The sequence below is a fragment of the Theropithecus gelada genome, chromosome 5, assembly GCF_003255815.1.
Source record: "Theropithecus gelada isolate Dixy chromosome 5, Tgel_1.0, whole genome shotgun sequence".
Taxonomy (NCBI): domain Eukaryota; kingdom Metazoa; phylum Chordata; class Mammalia; order Primates; family Cercopithecidae; genus Theropithecus; species Theropithecus gelada.
In genome coordinates this window covers 51,510,126-51,525,082 of record NC_037672.1, presented here as the reverse complement: position 1 = coordinate 51,525,082, position 14,957 = coordinate 51,510,126, and the positions used below count along the sequence as shown (strand labels likewise).

Below are 14,957 nucleotides of genomic sequence, written 5' to 3'. Positions count from 1 at the left end.
GTTGGAAAGAATTCCCTGGATTACCAGGCAAAGTCTCTTTTTCTCTTCCTTCACTTTCCACCAAACAGAAGGAGACTCTGTGATAAGGTAGCCTGGAGCTGAGGGAGGGGGTAATGTAAGTATTTTCATTGCCACCACAGCTTCAGGGACTGCACTGGATCATGCCTGAAGCCAGTGCAGTACTGGGTCTGCTGCATGGCTACCACTGATGTTTACTCAAGGTTCAAATGTTCTTTAGTTAGCAAATGGTGAATCCTGCCAGGTCTGGATCCTTCCTTCCAGGCAGCAGGTTCCCTTTTAGCCCAGGCTGGGTCTTGAAATGCCATCCAGGCACTAGGGCCTAGAATCAGTGGCTTCAGGAATATGCTGGGTGCTTCATTTTAATGTAGCTGAGCTGGTTCCCAGTTGCAAGACAGAGTCCTCTATACTCCTCCCTCTCCTTTCCTCAAGCAGAAGGAGTCTCCCCCATGCTGCACAGCTGGCATTGGGGGAGGGGTGATGCAAGCACTCTCTTGGCTGCCATGGGTGGTGTCTCACTTGGCCATGTGTACCCCAAGTCCACTGGCTCCAAGTCCAGTGCAGAACCGGGACTTGCCCAAGGACTGAAGTTCTTGTGACCTGTCTTTCAAAGTTATTCAGGACCCCATACCACTTTGGTCAGCTGGTGGTGGAGCTAGCTGGAGCTCAGATTCCTACCCCTAGGAGGGCGAATTCTCCTCTGACAGGGCCTAAATGGTTTCTCTGTGAGCGCTGGCAGAATTCAGTTCTGTGTTGTGTTCTCTTGTGACAAGACAGCACCGAGTTCCAATGTAAAGCCTCACAATCACTTCACTCTCCCTCCCACAGGCTCACAAATTTTCTGTCTTTGTGCTGCCAGAGGATGGAGGGATGTTGGCTTGGGCAATGCAACACTGTCTTTCCTATCCTCTTTAGTGCCTCTCCTTGACGTGTTATTAAAACCAGGTACTATGATTGCTCACCTGACATTTGGTTCTTATGAATGTGCTTTCTTGCCTGAATATTTGTTCAGTTTGGTGTTCCGATGTGGGGACAATCACTTGGGGTTCTATTCAGCCACATTGCTCTACCTCCTACATTACTAAACTTACTATAGTCATGTTGTAACAGTAGCAGTATGAAATAATGTATGTTAAAAGCCTAATTAAAAACTGTACTGATTTACTAAGAAAATAATTTAAAAGGACAGTAGTAAAGGAGAATTAGATATCTTTTTCCTGTAACCATACTAATTTAGGATATACTTTAGATATTAATAGTTCATATCCCTTTAAAATTAAGAAGTTAGAAAACTAAGATTGTTTATCTTTTATTTTTCAAGTTATATTATTTTTAACTGGATCAAGTTTATCTCTTAATTTTCTGTGAGAGGACAACTGCTTTGTTCCTTGTTTAGGTAACTGAATGGGCTGGCACAGCTTCCATAGGAAAAGTGATAATATTTATTGATTCAGGATCTGTGACAAATCTCTGACCATCTGAATAGATGTTGCACAATTTGCAGCACAGAATTGACCTTTAGTAAACTAACTACGTTTTCTGAGGTGACAGTCACTGGAATCTGAGGTTTGTACGTTATTCATTTTAGACAATGAAGAAAATTTATTTTATAGAGTTATTTTATGATGTTGAAATTTAAACACATTACATTAACATTAATAAATTAAATAAGCCAAAGAAATTCTGACTCCAAAGGTCAAGAAATATATTACTAGTGAAGAATTATATTCAATATTGACCATTAGATTTAAAAAATAGAAATAACTAAATATATTCATACTGTTTTTAAGTAATTTTAAAATTGAGACATTTATAATTGTCTCACAAACTATCATATTTGTAATGTAAGTGTAAAACGGCATAATTTACAAGTGAATCTGCATATACAATTTCACAGTCTTCCTATGTGATGACTTTTTAAAAAAATCTAACTTTCTAAATTAGAGTAGCTGTCATTTTTATCACTTTTATAATCTCATTCATTGATTATTTTACTCATGCTAAAAGTTTGCTCTGAAATGCCTTGTGTGTATATATATATATCTTCTGTTGTTCTTAGTTTGATACATCCCATCTAAAACAGACTACCTACTAATTCTTTTAAATCTCTCTGTTAGCCTCTTTATTGTAGACATTTGTAATTCTATACAAAATTATTGTACTCAGCTAGCTATCTCAATACTACACAGCGATTAGTTTATGTGTCAGTGAGAAACATTAAGAATTTTATTGCCAAGAGAGATTCACATAAATCAGAACTCTTATCAGGTTTCAAAAGAGATAGGTGCAGTAGGGGGTGCTCTGGAATATCCCTCCTGCTCCCTAGGCCCTTTCTTTCTGCATCTAATGGGCCCTGACCCAGGATGTTGGATGAGGTTTGGAGGGTTGGGTATATGCCAGTGACCTCATTTATGCAGGAGGAGCCATCTCAATATGAAGCATCTCCATTTTATACTCAGTGATATAGCATAGATGGACGTTTGTCAGGGAACTGTCTTATATATTTTTAGATTCCATCTTTATTTTTCATAAGCAATTCAGACATATTCTGCCAAAAGCAGTATATAGATAAATTCCCCTAGTGAAAATCCTTCAGTTTGTTTGCTAGGAAGTCTGTCATTAGTATGTTTACAAGGAGATCCTAGCAGGTCATCTGCTTTCTTACTTTCAGGGAAGCATATACCATTTTCCCCTGTAAAAGGGAAGATGGATCTTAGGCTAGCTGCTTAACTCAGGCAGCAAGTGCGAACTTTGAATGCTCTCCTCAAACTATCTGTTCAATTCTTGCAATCTCCCTCGCTTGTATTTTTACCCATTGGTCTTCATTTCCTTTGATCCTAGGGAAATACTTGTTTTTTCATTTCTTCTAAGCAAAAATACTACTCGTTGTCCCCATTTTAACTGCTCATCTACTTTAGAATGGTATTCCTTCAGTATGTTTCTTCTGTTGTCTTGAGTTTCTTTCCCATCTCTTCACTGCTGTCAGTTTAAAACACTGTCAAGTTTTCCATCTTTGAAGAAACAAATAAAATTTTTTTTTTCTGTATACTGCTTGCTCCTAAAGTTCTCTATCCTATCCCTCTTTTTCTGTACAAGGCAAACAGTCCTGACACTTGCCATACTCATTTACTCATTGTCTATAAATTCCTCGATTTCATGAACTTTAGCCATTATAATATAGGTTCTCAACCTCAGCATTATTGAGATTTTGTTTTGAATAATTCCGTATTAGGGGGACTGTGTTGTGCATTGTAGGATGTTTAATAGCATTCATGACCCCTACCTAATAAATGCCAGTGGGACCCCCTGGTTGTGACAACTAAAAATATTTCCAACATTGCCACATGTGCCCTTGTACAGAAAAATTGCCCCCAGTTGAGAAGTATCTAAAGCTATCAATGATTTTGCCAATTTTCTTTTATTTTTAATCTTAATTTTTTATTCATTTAACAGTGTTGAAGACTCTGTGCACTTACTGTCTTCCTTTCACAGTGCGAAATCTCCTGTGATTATTCTCATTCTTCTTTGCTCTTTTCAGATTCCTTTGCAGACTTCTTCACACCCACACTTTAAACACAGCTATTTCTGTCATTTGGTCCTTTATTGCTTTTTTATTTACCTGTCGTATCTGAAAACTTAAGATAGAGGGGAAGTTATAAGTGAATTCCAAACAAAAAGGCTGGGAATTTCTGTCATATTGGAAATCTGACAAAATCAAATAAGCATGAAAATCACAATATATTAGATTTATAGAAATATAATGAGGGCCTATGAAAAATTTATTTCCATACGGAGAATAGCCAAAACTCTGAAGGCAATTATCTTTGGAGTGGATATAGAGAAATATGCAGTGATTTTGCCCTAATAGTTAACGGCTTCTCTCCCTTTTTAAAAAATGTGTATTACTATTGTAATGTTTGTTTTTATACACATATATTTCATTCAGCTTTTAAAAAAGTCAAGAAATTCTTAATGTACCCTTCTGTGTCTAAAGTCACATTGGAGAAGCAGCAATTCTGTCATCTAAAGTAGGACCTCCTTATTAGAATCAGAATTGTAATACATTGTAATACTAATTTCTACCCTGACTGCTATCACTGACCATTATGCATTATTTTTCCAAATCGACAGCAGCTTAAGTCAAGCAAAAAGCAGTGGCAAAAACTGTGGGCATTGTGCAAGCAGAAGGTATTAGACAATCCCGGAAACTTGGCAACCCCCAGAGACACACACATTGCCTACTTCTGCCCTGCAGTGTGGCCTCTGCAACTGCTGTCTCTACTTTGTCTCCTTCAGAGCTTCCCAGGGACTGTGCCTCAGGCTGAATTGTGCCTCAGCCTGGCTCTGGTCCAAGAGGAACTTGTGGTGTGCAGAGGGCATGTGTTGGGGAGGGGCGGAAAGTTTTGAGCATGACTTCAGAAAAAACGAAAATCTATGAAATACCTTTAGTGTCTAAAAATAAAAAAGTAATAAAGTAATAAAATGTATTAAATGAGTGAACACAAACACTTTTGTAATATTTTCATGCTTTTCCCCACTTCTTTGTTTTTTAAAGGCTTTTGGTACCTCCTAATCTTTCATATGCTATAAGAATATGCACTTGTATTTTTATGCAATTTGTCTGAAATAAAAGTGCATTGTTTAAAAATCAAAGGTACACTTTCTTCTAAAATACAATATGAACAAAGTAGGAAAACTTACAAAATTGGAATCCTTTTTTGTCAGTTAGATGTGGTTTTAACCTATTTTAAGCAAGTACATGGTGTGATGAAAGGAATGATCGATTTGGGAAAGGACACCAAATTCCAATGTTACCTGTTTCAGAGGATAATAATAATACTGCCCACCTCATACAGTTGTCATAGAATCAAATAATATAGTTTATGTGAAACGGCTTTGTAAGATTTAAAGTGCTATACAAATGAATACGATAGTTGTTTCTATTAATAACGTGTCAAAACTAGAAACATTGAAAAACAAATAGTATTGCCTTTTAAAGTAGTGATTTAGAAAAGAAATAATTTAAAAGTCAAACTCACATTTAGGGTCTATCTTTACCATGACAATGTTAGTTTCTTTTAGCCACAATAAAAAAGTCCTAAATGTTGAAGTTATTTATCTATTAGATCTTTATAGGGGTAATGTGCTATTTACTTGATTTGTACTTGGCTATTTTTTGAAAAGTCATACATTTTTCACAATCTTCAAAATCAATTTATGATCAGTTAGAAAAAAATTGAGCAGTATGCTTAAGATTTGAATACTCTGCTATAACTTAGGTTATACTTTAGTTAGAAAGGTTACTCAACTCAGATATTTTCTGATTATTAAACTGGGAAAAAAAGCATCTGCTCATAAGACAGGTGTCTTGGCTATTTATAGAGAAATTTAATTTGCATTTTTTTGTTTCTTAAATAAAATGCAAGTTTAACCATTGTAGACACTTATGTGAATACTTATGTAACTTATATAATAACTTGATAAATTACTAATTTTAAAGTATATTTTGTTAAATTTTAAGGTAATGCTATTCAAAATAGGCAATAACTTCAAAGACCAAAAAATAATGTAGAAGAAAATAATTATAGATAATTTATTTTACTTTAAGAATAAATTTTGAACGTAGTGTATTCAGTAGTACTGGGCAGTTCTATGATAATTTAAGATCTCTAAACTTTTGTGAGAGAAACTTTTGTAACACACTCGAGTCTTTGTATTTGTGTTTCTTCTTTCTTCATTCTATTGGAAGAATACTTCCACCAGTAGGATATTCAGCTTGAATATTTAAACTATCAGGGATTAGAACTAGAGGGTAACCAGCTGTCAGATAATTCATATCATGTATTAGGCTTCAGTTGGGTTGAGACAGTATATCTCAGCATGCGGTTACCTTCAGTAAGATTTATGTTCCAAAGTGTGGATACATTAATACAAATAGTGATTTTAAATGAAAAGCAGAGCAGCCACCTAGCTATGGTTCATGAATCACAGTGATTCTCACTTTATCTTTCTCTTTTTTATTTATTTATTTTTTTTAATGTTAACTTTTTCTTTGTATTTCTTTCTTTTTTAAAAAAAATTTATTTATTATTATTATACTTTAAGTTGTAGGGTACATGTGCATAACGTGCAGGTTTGTTACATATGTATACTTGTGCCATGTTGGTGTGCTGCACCCATCAACTCGTCATTTACATCAGGTATAACTCCCAGTGCAATCCCTCCTCCTTCCCCCCTCCCCATGATACGCCCCGGTGTGTGATGTTCCCCTTCCTGAGTCCAAGTGATCTCATTGGTCAGTTCCCACCTATGAGTGAGAACATGCGGTGTTTGGTTTTCTGTTCTTGTGATAGTTTGCTAAGAATGATGGTTTCCAGCTGCATCCATGTCCCTACAAAGGACACAAACTCATCCTTTTTTATGGCTGCATAGTATTCCATGGTGTATAAAAGTATATAGAAAGTATCTCTGAGCCACGTGGGTGCCAGAGTACATTGATGCTAAAGCTTTAACTTGACCCAGCAGTCCACTGGAAGTAATAGCTGAGAAAAAAAGAAGTGAGGCATAGATGCTGGGTTTACATTTAGAAAAAGAGAAAGGAACTATTAATGCATGCTTTGCTCTAATAGCATTTATCTCTCTAGGAAGTCCTGCATAACAAAAGAAGTTGGGATGCCATTAAGTTTTATGAAGTGATACTATGATTTCTTGAAGGGAACTTACTATTACTCAGCTGGAAGCCTGTAAGGTCTGTTAACTAAAGAAGTTCAAAGATAGCCACAGTTGTTCAGTATATAGTTTTGCTTTGTATTTTTTTGATTCAGTGTAATGGGGTTGAACATAAAAGATGCTTGAATCTTTAGCTTTTCATGATTCTCTGTTTGTTGTAAATAGATGATTAAGTAATTTTTAGGAAATCAGAACAAGCGACCTATACAAATGATTTCTACAGAATTTTTTTTTCCTTTTATAAAACAATATAAAATAAAGTGATTTATAAATTTTGGTACTATAGTTTTGCTAAAAATTTCTATATTATTTTAAAAATAAAAATACTTTTACCATAAGATAGGAAATTATTCTGGTTCAATAAGCAAGCCTATTTTATTGAAACAATCGATAAAAACTTCACTAAAAATAGTTCTTGTTCTTTTTCTCTCTTTTTTACGAAGTATGAGTGCATAATAAAGCAACAGTAGAATTGCTTAGGATAAAACAGCAACCCAAATTAAAGAAAACATTAAAAAGTTGATTTTATTAGATGGACTTAATGTTCACCTAATGGACAAATAAAGTAAATTCTCAGTTTGACCCAATACTAGCTATGTGCCCATTATGCATTAGGTATTATTTTAGGGCATGGGGATGACATAGTCAACAGGAAGAGAAGATTTCTTTACTTGTGGCAGCTGACTTACATGGTATTAAAAGAAACTAAAAGAAAGTCTTGAATCTGAAACATTTAGATTTCCTACCAGAGTCCTGAAATGCCTGCATTCTGAAAATAGAGGTTCCTTTCCCACAAGGACACCTTAATAGAATAAGTAAGAAATTACTAGTTCTGGATTCTATTACAGATCTAAGTAATCAATCAAATGGTGAACAGCCCACAATCAAATCTGAAAATAGAAGTGAGGGGATATAATTGGCTTATAGTTATTGGTGAGGTAGAGCAAAGATTTAAGTAAAGTGAGTCCAATTCATTTCTTCAGTGAATGTTGTGGACTATCTACCATGAGCCAGAAACTTAAACAAACAAACAAACAAAAACTTTGTAAAGTTATATTATACATTCATTCAGATAATCTGTTTCCATGAATTGTCAGATTCACAAAACAGAACTTGTAGGAAGTAGAACTCAGAGAAGTAAAATGAGGTGTCTTCATCTCTATTTTTATTTTTTCCCCTCTGTCCCTTTTTTCTGTCTCTTCTTAGTGTCAACTTACTTTTTAAAAATAAAAATAAAACCTTATTGAAAATAATAAAACTCAGTTGCATATTAATAGTATCAGACTCAAGAGAACAGATAAATTAGGTATTGCTTCTTCTACTGTTCCTGCATGTGAATCTTTTACTTTAAAGAAAAAGTTAACCACACTTACTTTCATGCTTTATAGAACGAGCATCGCTTTAGTTATGCCATGTCACTTCAGTTTTAACAAGTAATTTTTTTTTTTTTTTGAGATGGAGTTTTTTTGCTCTTGTTGCCCAGGCTGGAGTGCAATGGCATGATCTTGGCTCACTGCAACCTCTGCCTACTGGGTTCAAGCAATTCTTCTGCCTCAGCCTCCCAAGTAGCTGGGATTACAGGCATGTACCACCACTCTGGGCTAACTTTGTAGTTTTAGTAGAGATGGGGTTTCAGTGTGTTGGTCAGGCTGGTCTCGAACTCCTGACTTCAGGTGATCCACCTGCCTCGGCCTCCCAAAGTGCTGTGATTACAGGCATGAGCCACCACACCCGGCTATTTTTATTTAACAATAATTTCATACTTAAAAGGAAGTTAGATGAATTCAACAAAGAACTTCCACAAGACCCTTAGATTGATTCACAAATTGGTGATCTTTATCACATTTTCTTTCTTTCTTTCTCCTTCTCTCTCTGTAATAATACAAACATATATTATCTATATTATTTTTGTGAGTCATATGAGTGTTGATTGTAGACAACATGATTCTTTACTCCTATAGACTTTAGCATGTATTTTCTAAGAAGAATGATATTCTCTTACAGCACAAGGTAATTATCGAAAACTGCAAATTTAACCTTGACACAGTGTTTTATTTAATATAAATCTGTAGCCGGGCGCGGTGGCTCACGCCTGTAATCCCAGCACTTTGGGAGGCCAAGGCGGGTGGATCACAAGATCAGGAGATCGAGACCATGGTGAAACCCCGTCTCTACTAAAAATAGAAAAAATTAGCCGGGCGCAGTGGCGGGCGCCTGTAGTCCCAGCTACTTGGGAGGCTGAGGCAGGAGAATGGCGTGAACCCGGGAGGCGGAGCTTGCAGTGAGCCAAGATTGCGCCACTGCACTCCAGCCTGGGTGACAGAGCAAGACTCCGTCTCAAAAAAAATAAAATAAAATAAAATAAAATAAATAAATAAATAAATAAATAAATCTGTATTCAGTTTTTCCCAATTGTTTCAAATAAAACAAAATCTGGGCTCCAATCCAGAATCACGTGTTATCTTTAGTTGTCATGGCTCTTTTCTCTCCTTTAATCTGAAATAGTTTCTCATCATTTTATCTCTTACATGGCACTGACACTCATGACAGTTATTTGTAGACTAATTCATGATTGTCTGTTTTTTCACTATTAGATTCAGCTTATGCAATTTTTGGAAGAGAAACTACATATGTAATATATTGTTCTTCTTAGTGGATCATGTCAGGGGGTGCAAAATGTTAATTTATCTCATTCCTGGTGATGTTACCTTTGATCACTTGGTAAAGAAAGTGTTTGCTAGTTCCTCACCCCTCTATGGAAAGGGATACAGCTGAAACCGTGACTTTTACATATGGTGTTCTCTTGCCTACACGGTTGTAACCGGGAGTGGTTCCAGATAAGACATAGACTCAACAGTTTTGATGTTGAATTGTAGAAAAGAACATAGCACTAACCAGGAATTAGACAAGAAAGAGAATAGCAGAATTTCTCAGAAACAAACACAAAACAAACAAAACAACACAAAACAAAAGAATAAATAAAACCAGGAAAAAATCAGAAGAAAAAAAACAAACAGAAAGTCAGCAAACGTAAAATACTATTGCCAGTTGGAAGTCACTTTGAGATCCAATAAGGGACATGCCTGATCTTAATCAGACCATGAAGTGACTTCTCCAGCAATGCAGTTTAAGTGGTTCTAGCACGTGAGTTTACTTCGCCATCTCAGTGAGTTGTCCAAAATTGTCAAAGTGTAATTTTCAAAAGTTTAAAAATGATTTTTTACAAATATAGATTGGACAAGAATCAAAGATCTACTCAACTTATTAATAAGAAAACCTGCACAATAGTAAATTGGTTCAGAGAGCATTTGATTAACTGGATATTTATAGAAATTTAATAGAAGAATGCTGGAGTAATATTGGAAAGTTGGATACAAAATTGGTTCAGGTCCTGCGGGACAATTATCCATTACTAGACAACAACATTTGTATCATCACTGGATACAAATTTGCAAGTTACATCCTAACTTCACTGAGTCAGAGCTCTTATAGTAAATGGCAAAATCAAACAATTATATAATCTATTGAATGTAGTAATCTTTGGAAAAGCCTTTTTAATAATGCTTCAGTATGCGATCACCTTCTTGGCCTTCTTTTGTTTTGTATTCTTAACACAACCATTACCATGGTGAGCTCAAGAGAAACCAAGAGAACAGTAATTTCGACCTAGATAAATTCATGTATAATTGCAGTAATGCACGCAGTATTTCAGTAAGGCAGGAGTGTTAGAATAAAGGTGAGATGCTATGATAGAAAGGGGTAGGAGATAGAGAAGAGCCAGGCCAGGGAGAATCATGTATTATATAATGAGGGTTTAGGTAGGAGGTGAGGAGAGATCGATGGTTTTAAGCAGGACAGTGGCACAAAAAGATAGGCCTTTTGGAATTATCATTTACTTAATTTTAAATAAATGAATTCATTATGTGGGCTATCGGTTAGAGTAAAAAATACTTTACATAAAAAATGACGGTGTTCTTTATGATTGTGACTGCGGAACAGCATATTGCTTTTTTTGTTGACATTTGAGATAAACTTTATATTGCAATTTGTTTGAGAGATTTTGCTGCCAAATTAAAACTTTTCTCTCAACATTTAGCCAAAGTTTCGTATTATTTGTTCAATTATGCATTGTTGTATGCTTGTTTGTTCTTAAAAATAATGAAATTGTGTATTTAAAAGCTTTCCCGTTAGTGAATAGTTACTGAATAATGATGAACTTATCAATTAAACCTTATGGAGAATGGCAATAATGATGTTCCTAAGAGAAGGACAGCAATGAATTATTTCTATTTTGGCTATTTTTCTTTTATTCAGCAGTTTGTGTACCATTCTAATATTATGACTTCAATTATAAAATACCACAATTTATTAGTGACTGAAGTAACACAGCCTAATTTATGATAAACCTATTTTCTAGCCAACTGATTTTTTCCCTAGTCACAAACCAAACTGTCGTTCTGTAAAATATCCTCATAGTTTTGCACATAGGGTAGTATGAAAGGTGACAAAAGGTAATAGGAAGAATTTATAAAAGTCAAAAATCTTATGTGTAGGCAGTGGATGTGACTATACGGATTTATACTTATTGTATTGTAAGTAGCAGTAGGTTTTTGGTTTGGCTCCTGTGTGTTAATTCTGAAATCAACTACCTTCTTCAAAGGGCATTATTTTTTCTAAAAGATGTTGGACATGAAGGAACAAGTAGCCAGAGATGCAGTCTGCGTGAGCTGATTGCAAGATTATTCTCTAATTAAAATACATCATGACAAAGAAAGAAAAATTAGGTATCATATAGGCTTCTTCAGTGGCAGAAAATAAAAGTGCCTCACTTAATTCTTAAACGATTCACAAATCCAGTTCATGTGTAAAATGAACTTGAAGATGACAGACTGATTAATTAATGATGGGTGGATTAGAAATGAGAAATACAAACAAACATGTCTGAAGAGAGGTAGTAATTATATATAAGCTTGTAGGTTGTCAGGATTTTCTTAACAGGAGACCTTAAGGTGCTTTTCCTAATACCTAAGAATACAAGCTTTCTATGCCTATTTCATCTATAATTTTCATGATTAAACATTTATCATCGGGAGACCTTAAGATGTTTTTCCTAATACCTAAGAATATGAGCTTTCTATGATTATTTCATCTCTAATTTTCATGATTAAGCCTTTTATAACATTTTCCCTTTCCTTCTTTAGCCCTATGAAAGCAAGTATGTATTCCATAAATTTGCTTATTGTCAGGGATGGAAAAATTGGAAAGTTAATATTTATTGGAGGCTTCTTATATATCAAAACTTACATAGTCACTTTTCACTTGGGAAATATTATTTCATGTTTATAAGTCTTCCTAAAAAGAAAAATTCTCTCCATAAACTTTGTGCACTTTTAGTAAATGGATGTAGTCATTAAAATTCTTTCTCCTATTGAATCCTACCTCCCTGTAACTTGTGTATTGTTCTCTGTTGCAACACACAATTCTAGTTTTTCTTTTTTTTTTTTTTTGGTGACAGAGTCTTAACACTCCAAGGCTGGAGTGCAATGGCATGATCTTGGCTCGCTGCAACCTCACCCTCCTGAGTTCAGGCAGTTCTCCCTTAGCCTCCTGAGTAGCTGGGATTACAGGTGCACACCACCTTGCCTGACTAATTTTTGTATTTTTAGTAGAGACAAGGTTTTGCAATGTTGACCAGGCTGGTCTCAAACTCCTGGTTTTAAGTGATCCTCCCACCTCGGCCACCCAAAGTACTGGGATTACAAGCATGAGCCATCACACCCGACATAGATATTTATAGATTTTTCATATTTTTGGCATTTAAAAAATGTGCATATTCTTTTAATATTAAGAACACTCAGACAACTGGGGAAGATGGCCGAATAGGAACAGCTCCAGTCTCCAGCTCCCAGCGTGAGCGACACAGAAGACAGGTGATTTCTGCATTATCAACTGAGGTACTGGGTTCATCTCACTGGGGAGTGCCGGACAATCGGTGCTGGTCAGCTGTTGCAGCCCGACCAGCGAGAGCTGAAGCAGGGCGAGGCATCGCCTCACCTGGGAAGCGCACGGGGGAAGGGAATCCCTTTTCCTAGCCAGGGGAACTGAGACACACAACACCTGGAAAATCGGGTAACTCCCACCCCAATACTGAGCTTTAAGCAAACGGACACACCAGGAGATTATATCCCACACCTGGCGGGGAGGGTCCCACGCCCACGGAGCCTTCCTCATTGCTAGCACAGCAGTCTGTGATCTAACCGCAAGGCAGCAGCGAGGCTGGAGGAGGGGCGCCCACCATTGCTGAGGCCTAAGTAGGTAAACGAAGCCCTGGGAAGATCGAACTGGGTGGAGCTCACAGCAGTTCAAGGAGGCCTGCCAGTCTCTGTAGACTCCACCTCTGGGGACAGGGCACAGCTCAACAACAACAACAACAACAACAACAACAACAAAAAGCAGCAGAAACTTCTGCAGACGCAAGCGACTCTGTCTGACAGCTTTGAAGAGAGCGGTGGATCTCCCAACACGGAGATTGAGATCTGAGAACTGACAGACTGCCTGCTCAAGTGGATCCCTGACCCCTGAGTAGCCTAACTGGGAGACATCCTCCACTAGGGGCAGACCGACATCCCACACCTCACACGGTGGAGTACACCCCTGAGAGGAAGCTTCCAAAGCAAGAATCAGACAGGTACACTCGCTGTTCAGCAGTATTCTATCTTCTGCAGCCTCTGCTGCCGACACCCAGGCAAACAGGGTCTGGAGTGGACCTCAAGCAATCTCCAACAGACCTACAGCTGAGGGTCCTGAGTGTTAGAAGGAAAACTAACAAACAGGAAAGACACCCACACCAAAACCCCATCAGTACGTCACCATCATTAAAGACCAGAGGCAGATAAAACCACAAAGATGGGGAAAAAGCAGGGCAGAAAAGCTGGAAATTCAAAAAATAAGAGCACATCTCCCCCTGCAAAGGAACGCAGCTAATCACCAGCAACGGATCAAAGCTGGACGGAGAATGACTTTGATGAGATGAGAGAAGAAGACTTCAGTCCATCAAACTTCTCAGAGCTAAAGGAGGAATTTCGTACCCAGCGCAAAGAAACTAAAAATCTTGAAAAAAGAGTGGAAGAATTGATAACCAGAATAATTAATGCAGAGAAGGCCATAAACGAACAGGCAGAGATGAAAACCATGACACGAGAAATACGTGACAAATGCACAAGCTTCAGTAACCAACTCGATCAACTGGAAGAAAGAGTATCAGCAAATCAGGATCAAATGAATGAAATGAAGCGAGAAGAGAAATATAAAGAAAAAAGAAGAAAAAGAAATGAACAAAGCCTGCAAGAAGTATGGGATTATGTAAAAAGACCAAATCTCCGTCTGATTGGGGTGCCTGAAAGTGAGGGGGAAAATGGAACCAAGTTGGAAAACACTCTTCAGGATATCATCCAAGAGAACTTCCCCAACCTAGTAGGGCAGGCCAACTCAAATTCAGGAAATACAGCCAATTCAAATTCAGGAAATACAGAGAACGCCACAAAGATACTCCGCGAGAAGAGCAACTCCAAGACACATAATTGCGAGATTCACCAAAGTTGAAATGAAGGAAAAAATCTTAAGGGCAGCCAGAGAGAAAGGTCGGGTTACCCACAAAGGGAAGCCCATCAGACTAACAGCAGATCTCTCGGCAGAAACTCTCCAAGCCAGAAGAAAGTGGGGGCCAATATTCAACATTCTTAAAGAAAAGAATTTTAACCCAGAATTTCATATCCAGCCAAACTAAGATTCAAAAGTGAAGGAGAAATAAAATCCTTTACAGACAAACAAATGCTTAGAGATTTTGTCACCACCAGGCCTGCCTTACAAGAGGCCCTGCAGGAAGCACTAAACATGGAAAGGAACAACCGGTACCAGCCATTGCAAAAACATGCCAAAATGTAAAGACCATCGAGGCTAGGAAGAAACTGCATCAACTAACGAGCAAAATAACCAGTTAATATCATAATGGCAGGATCAAGTTCACACATAACAATATTAACCTTAAATGTAAATGGACTAAATGCTCCAATTAAAAGACACAGACTGGCAAACTGGATAAAGAGTCAAGACCCATCAGTCTGCTGTATTCAGGAGACACATCTCACATGCAGAGACATACATAGGCTGAAAATAAAGGGATGGAGGAAGATCTACTAAGCAAATGGAGA

General features: G+C 37.0%; 1 protein-coding gene across 1 annotated transcript in view; it reads left to right on the top strand.

The window, feature by feature from the left end:
- The window catches only part of CCSER1 (coiled-coil serine rich protein 1), a 1,408,588-nt gene that overhangs the window by 197,490 nt on the left and 1,196,141 nt on the right, over nt 1-14,957 (top strand). The window lies entirely within an intron of this gene.